This window comes from Tiliqua scincoides, chromosome 4, assembly GCF_035046505.1.
Source record: "Tiliqua scincoides isolate rTilSci1 chromosome 4, rTilSci1.hap2, whole genome shotgun sequence".
Classification (NCBI taxonomy): Eukaryota; Metazoa; Chordata; class Lepidosauria; order Squamata; family Scincidae; genus Tiliqua; species Tiliqua scincoides.
Window position 1 is genome coordinate 194,052,466 of NC_089824.1, and position 7,954 is coordinate 194,060,419.

Genomic DNA, 7,954 nt, shown 5'->3' on the forward strand with positions numbered 1-7,954 from the left:
TGCAGTCTGTCCCTGGTCTGTCTCCCTGGCTATGGGCCTTCCTTCTTTGCCTCTTAGCCTCAGACTGTTGGCAAAGTGTCTCTTCAAACTGGGAAAGGCCATGCTGCACAGCCTGCTTCCAAGCGGGCCGCTCAGAGGAAAGGGTTTCCCACTTGTTGAGGTCCATCCCTAAGGCCTTCAGATCCCTCTTGCAGATGTCCTTGTATCGTAGCTGTGGTCTACCTGTAGGGCGCTTTCCTTGCACGAGTTCTCCATAGAGGAGATCCTTTAGGATCCGGCCATCATCCATTCTCACGACATGACCAAGCCAACGCAGGCGTCTCTGTTTCAGCAGTGAATACATGCTAGGGATTCCAGCACGTTCCAGGACTGTGTTGTTTGGAACTTTGTCCTGCCAGGTGATGCCGAGGATGCGTCGGAGGCAGCGCATGTGGAAAGCGCTCAGTTTCCTCTCCTATTGTGAGCGAAGAGTCCATGACTCGCTGCAGTACAGAAGTGTACTCAGGATGCAAGCTCTGTAGACCTGGATCTTGGTATGTTCCGTCAGCTTCTTGTTGGACCAGACTCTCTTTGTGAGTCTGGAAAACGTGGTAGCTGCTTTACCGATGCGCTTGTTTAGCTCGGTATCGAGAGAAAGAGTGTCGGAGATCGTTGAGCCAAGGTACACAAAGTCTTGGACAACCTCCAGTTCATGCGCAGAGATTGTAATGCAGGGAGGTGAGTCCACATCCTGAACCATGACCTGTGTTTTCTTCAGGCTGATTGTCAGTCCAAAATCTTAGCAGACCTTGCTAAAACGATCCATGAGCTGCTGGAGATTTTTGGCAGAGTGGGTAGTGACAGCTGCATCGTCGGCAAAGAGGAAGTCACGCAGACATTTCAGCTGGACTTTGGATTTTGCTCTCAGTCTGGAGAGGTTGAAGAGCTTTCCGTCTGATCTGGTCCGGAGATAGATGCCTTCTGTTGCAGTTCCAAAGGCCTGCTTCAGCAGGACAGCGAAGAAAATCCCAAACAAGGTTGGCGCAAGAACACAGCCCTGCTTCACTCCGCTTCGGATGTCAAAAGGGTCTGATGTGGAGCCATCGAAGACAACAGTGCCCTTCATGTCCTTGTGGAAAGATCTGATGATGCTGAGGAGCCTGGGTGGACATCCGATCTTGGGGAGAATCTTGAAGAGGCCGTCTCTGCTGACCAGGTCAAAAGCCTTTGTGAGATCTATGAAGGCTATAAAGAGTGGCTGTCGTTGTTCCCTGCATTTCTCCTGCAGTTGTCTAAGGGAGAATACCATATCAGTGGTGGACCTGTTGGCTCGGAATCCACACTGCGATTCTGGATAGATGCTCTCTGCAAGTACCTGGAGCCTCTTTAGTGCAACTCGGGCAAACAACTTTCCTACAACGCTAAGGAGAGAGATGCCGCGGTAGTTGTTGCAGTCACCCCTGTCACCTTTGTTCTTGTACAGCGTGATGATGTTTGCATCCCTCATGTCTCGAGGTACTCCACCTTCTCTCCAGCAGAGACAGAGGATTTCATGCAGCTCAGTGACGACCACAAACTGATGACCAAAAAAAAAACACAAACTAACTTGCAGATGAAGGGACCTTCACAACTAGCTAGCTGCCTTCCTTCCTGGACATCAATGGCTAGAAATATTTGTTTAATGGGCATCAATGACCATTTTTTTGTGATATGGGGTTTGTGATATGCCCCTTGCTCACATCTCCTTGGATAAGGATTAGAGAGAGAAAGCTTGGCAGCTAGAATGTTTCCAGCAAAGGAGAAAGAAATATAAATTCTGCAGCTGGCTTGAGGATTCTAAGCAGATGCTCTTTGGTTTGAGGGAAGGTGATGCTGCTTTAATGATCGCCTTACTTCCTGCCTTTCTAACCTATGCTTCTTGCACTTTGCAATTAGAAAAAGGCAGGTAGCGCCCAGAATGCCTTGCTGACCCTGCAAGGCATTCTGGGGTGCTAATTGCCTTTTTCTGCCATTACTCAATTTTTTTCCAGCATAACCCTAAAGTACAGGGGTACATGTACCACAGATTGAGAACCACTGGTTATAAAATTGTCAAAAAACATACAGGTGCGCGCCACTTAACAACTGTTTGCTTAACGACGGACCACATATATGACAGTGGTCAAAGCACAATAAAGATGCTCTTAATGAGGCAATTGTGTCTCCCATAGCCTACAGCAGAGTGTCTGATTACACAACAGAAAGACTCTTAATGCAAAGAAGGGGCAATCTATCTCCAGTAGCCTGTGCAGCCAGCTAGTGTCTGGCAGGGAGTGTCTGTTTACACCACAAAGGCAATCAATTGAACTGAATGTTCACTTAATGATGTAATCACATAACAACAGGGATAAGAAAATGTATCCCTGTCGTTAAATGGTGCACTCCTGTATTACAAAAACACCACAAGTTTCCAGTGCTCTTTGATCCAAATGAAACTACGGGCACAATCCAAACCCCTTATGTCAGTGCTTTCCAGTCTAAGCATAACATTACATAAAGGTGTCAATCAACATAGTACAGATGACATACAATCTCCAAAAGAGAGAGTTTGAAATGTCCCTTTTGTACAAAATGGAAACATTTTTCTCTTCTTTACATGCAAAGCAGAGGGCAAAGTTTTCTGCCACAACTTCATCTATATTTGGTAGGGCAACCAAGAGCAAAATATATAATTACTTCAGGGGGCTAGATCTGGTCCATGGACCATCTATGAAAAAAAGAAAAAGAAAAACTAAAGGAAAAATTAATTGGTAGTCATGTAACATTGAACCAATACCAAATTGTAGAACAATCATTTTAAAATGAGTGATAGAGCTCCTAAGCTTAAGAACTATTCTAACCCACAGAAATCGATGTAGGAATGCTATGAAATCCCCTTCTTTGAGTATTTTAAAGAATAGGCTGATTCTAAAAGAGTGTCTTATTAAGGTCAATTCACACAAACATTGCACACTCTGGGCTTCATACAAATGTCACCAGTTGACTTTTTGCTTTTCTAGTGTGACCAATAACATTAGATTCCAATTACATTCCAAATCAGAATCTAAAACTACGTAGAATCCAAAATTAGATTAGGGACATTCAGATGGGGCAGGTTTGGTTCCCAAAGGTTCCTATTGATTTTTATTGGACAAAATGGGCTGCAACTGGATCACAGCTGGGGTAGAAGGGACAAATTCTGCCCCCTGTTGAACACACAGGTCCTCACTCCACCACATTCATTCATCCATCCATTCATTCGTATCCCTTAGTTTTCTTCAGTATAGGTGAATTAAGGGGGAAAATGAAGTACTGGACCTTGGGGCATAATTGTGATAGTCACAGTCCAAGGCTAATTACTACCCTACTGTTTCAAGATGGTTCCTTCTTCCTCTGTGCCACTCAAAGGAAATAAATGCTAATGAGAAGATAGCTAACACCTTGTTCAGAGGATCATTAGCCGTATTTTGGCAGTGCTGGTTTTTTTTCACTATGAATTTATCTTCTTGTGCTGATTTCTTTTTCCCATGGTACTTGAGAAAGCAAAGATTCAGAGATTGTAAACTAGTTCGAACCCAGTTTAATGCCAGCTCATCACCCTGAAGAGCCTTATTATAATAAACAGTAAAATTCTCCTTCTGACTGCCTTTAAAATCAGCAGTAAAACAGGATGGAGAACAGTATTTAATGACCACAAATGATATCACTTTCTAGAAATAACAAACATTGACAGTCAATAAGGTCATTTAGATAGGTCAATCTGCAGTTTTAAAAGCCTTTTATTTTGAATTTGAATTCTTTGCTGCTTAAAGAAGAGTGAGATTTCCCAGCATCTGCACTTTCTAGAATATCCTGGGGGGAAAAAATTGAGTTCTGACTAAGAATAAAATGTAAAGGGCTGCATAAGAAACTAATGATGCAGGAAGATAAGAAGCTGAACAGAAGGTGTTATAAAAAAAACAAAATATTCCATAAGGAGAAGGATCACAGGACATCATCAATAAGGAAGCAAGGAGTACACATGAAATACATGATTGCAAAATCAATGGCTGGCATTCCGTAACTCGATGACAACTGGAGAAATGACAACAATGAGAAGTAGGTTTGGATTTGGAACACTACATGATGGCAGCATTAATTTTCCTAGACCTTGGGAGTTCAGGCCAGCAATTGACCAAGGGCACAACTGGATGGAAAAGCAGAAATCTGCTACTGGAAATGTTGCCATGTTTTTTCAAAAGAGCAAATGCATCAGGAGGGCAGGGGGAGGTAGTTCAGACTGAGACAGAAGTGTTAGGACGGGGTTTATGTCTTCATGCAGTGCAGTTGTCTTGACTGAAATCAGCCCCCTGCCCTATGGAGAGAAAAAAATAAAGGTATCATTCAGTGTTTCGTTTTGTGAAGTAGCTTTGTGACCCTAAGGGCCCAATCCTAAGGATTGGGACGATCCAGCATAGGAGCAGTGGCTCCAAAGGGGTATCGCTGCATCCTGTGCTGGATGCAAGCAGACTGGAGGTCTCCTTGGAGGAAGGGGATGTCCTTTCCTTTACCCCAAGTAAAATCCCCAGCTATTTCGCTGACAAAGACTTGAGAAGCCTCATGTTTGGCTTCCAAGCCCAGCACGGAGGATAGGATTTGGAGGAGAAGGCCTCTGCTGCTCCCAACACCCTCCTGGGCATATCCCTCCCCCTCTTCCACTCTCTCTCCACCCTCCCCCACCAAGGAATGTCTCCCCTATGCCGCCCACCTGCCACCCTCCCCATGTCCCTGCACCGCTCAGTGCCTACCTCTGCTCCACTGGTGGCTGAGGCTTCATCTGGGGCATCAACAGAGTGGCGCAGGCCTCCCCACCAGTGCCACTTACTCGTCAGGTGGTGCAAAAATGCCATAAGGTTCAGGCTGCCCATAACAGTCAACAGTATGGTGGTAGAGTGCTCAGGACTGGGACCATGCGATCGAGCTTTAACTCTTGATCAGGGGAAGAATAACCGGCAAATCTCTCACAAAAACCCTTGACTTTCGACAAGCGGACTTCCCTCAAATGAGGAGGCTGGTTAGAAGGAGGTAGAAAGGGAAAGTAAAAAAAGTTCAGTCTCTACAGAGAGCATGGAGGTTGTTCAAATCAACAGTAATAAAGGCCCAGCGGAAGTGTATACCGCAAAGGAAGAAGGGCTCCACTAAGTTCAGGAGGGTGCCCACATGGCTAACCAGCCAAGTTAGGGAGAACATAAGAACAGCCCCACTGGATCAGGCCATAGGCCCATCTAGTTCAGCTTCCTGTATCTCACAGCAGCCCACCAAATGCCCCAGGAAGCACACCAGATAACAAGAGACCTCATCCTGGTGCATCTGGCATTCTGACATAGCCCGTTTCTAAAATCAGGAGGTTGCACATACACATCATGGCTTGCAACCTGTAATGGAGTTTTCCTCCAGAAACTTGTCCAATTCCCTTTTAAAGGTGTCCAGGCCAGACGCCATCATCATATCCTATGGCAAGGAGTTCCACAGACCAACCACATGCTGAGTAAAGAAATATTTTCTTTTGTCTGTTCTAACTCTCCCAACACTCAATTTTAGTGGATTCTGGTGATTATGTTCTGGTTCTGGTTCTGGTGTTCTGGTTCTGGTGTTATGTGAGAGTGTAAAGAGCATCTCTCTATCCACTCTGTCAATCAATCAATCAATCAAACCTTTATTAGGCATAAAAATTAACAGATAATATCTCTAAACAATCCAATGTATAAATATATGTTTAAAAAGAGAAATAAAGATAAAGGTTAAACACAACAATTTACTTGCAAGGTAACTCCAGGATGCTTAGGACCGACAGATTAGCCCGTTTCAAGTTACTCAGGTGTAAAAAATTTGAAACTGGAAGGGTCACGAGTTCAGAATCCCCCGCCAAGAAAAATTGTAGGCAAACATTCTCAGGAAGACCTTTTTTAGTTTTTAACAATGGGAGAAGGCACTGGTCTCTGGGCACTTGATTGCTAACACAGTGCAAAACAATGTGTAAAAGAGAGTCTACCTCTCTAAGGCCACAGTTACAGACTCATTCGTCCTTTGGGGCATTTCTAAACCTGCCAAGTAGGTCTTTAGAAGGCAACGCGTTGCAGCGAGCTAATCTAAAAACCCTCCTTGCGAAGGGGCACTCCAAGAAGTTCAGATACTTTGGTTGTTGACCAAGGAGAGAATCAGCATGGCTTCTGTAAGGGTAAGTCTTGCCTCACAAATCTTATAGAATTCTTTGAAAAGGTCAACAGGCATGTGGATGCAGGAGAACCCATGGACATTATATATCTGGACTTTCAGAAGGCATTCGACACGGTCCCCCACAAAAGGCTACTGAAAAAACTCCACAGTCAGGGAATTAGAGGGCAGGTCCTTTCCTGGATTGAGACCTGGTTGAAGACCAGGAAACAATGAGTGGGTGTCAATGGGCAATTTTCACAATGGAGAGAGGTGAAAAGCAGTGTGCCCCAAGGATCTGTCCTGGGACCAGTGCTCTTCAACCTCTTCATAAATGACCTGGAGACAGGGTTGAGCAGTGAGGTGGCTAAGTTTGCAGATGACACCAAACTTTTCCGAGTGGTGAAGACCAGAAGTGATTGTGAGGAGCTCCAGAAGGATCTCTCCAAACTGGCAGAATGGGCAGCAAAAATCAAAACTTCACCTATAGGCTAATGGGTTCTGAGCTGTCTGTGACAGATCAGGAGAGAGATCTTGGGGTGGTGGTGGACAGGTCGATGAAAGTGTCGACCCAGTGTGTGGCAGCAGTGAAGAAGGCCAATTCTATGCTTGGGATCATCAGAAAAGGTATTGAGAACAAAACGACTAATATTATAATGCTGTTGTACAAATCTATGGTAAGGCCACACCTGGATTATTATGTCCAGTTCTGGGCGCCGCATCTCAAAAAGGATATAGTGGAAATGGAAAAGGTGCAAAAGAGGGCAACTAAGTTGATTGCTGGGCTGGGGCACCTTCCTTATGAGGAAAGTCTATGGCGTTTGGGCCTCTTCAGCCTAGAAAAGAGATGCCTGAGGGGGGACATGATTGAGACATACAAAATTATGCAGGGGAAGGATAAAGTGGATAGAGAGATGCTCTTTACACTCTCACATAACACCAGAACCAGGGGACATCCACTAAAATTGAGTGTTGGGATGGTTAGGACAGACAAAAGAAAATATTTCTTTACTCACCGTGTGGTCAGTCTGTGGAACTCCTTGCTGCAGAATGTGGTGACGGCATCTGGCCTGGATGACTTTAAAAGGGGATTGGACACGTGTCTGGAGGAAAAATCCATTATGGGTTATAAGCCATGATGTGTATGTGCAACCTCCTGATTTTAGAAATGGTCTATGTCAGAATGCCAGATGCAGGGGAGGGCACCAGGATGCAGGTCTCTTGTTATCTGGTGTGCTCCCTGGGGCATTTGGTGGGCCGCTGTGAGATACAGGAAGCTGGACTAGATGGGCCTATGGCCTGATCCAGTGGGGTTGTTCTTATGTTCTTAACATTTTCTTAAATTGCTGGAAGCAATTACTCTCTTATGTAAACAACTACAAGAAGAGATTTAGGTGCAGGACACTCCTAACTCAGTGTAGGAGAAGGGGCTTTATAGCACAGTGGGAGGAAACATGCTTTGCAAGTCAAAGGTCCTAGATTCAATCCCTGGTATCTCCAGGTAGGGCAGAGAAAAAATTCCTATCCAAAAGCCCAGAGAGCTGCTATAGTACTGATCAAGACAGCCTGACTCTGTATAAGGCAGTTTCATATGTTCGGAAAAGTAGGCCAGCATTTTTCCCCATAAGATTGTATCAATTTAGCTTAGCAGAATGCCAGTTTGGGGATAATGAGCAACATGGGAAGGACGGTAATTTTATATGGGAAAATGGTAAGGTCCCAATCAGAATCATCATTCCTCTTGTGTATGTGTGTGTGTGTGTGT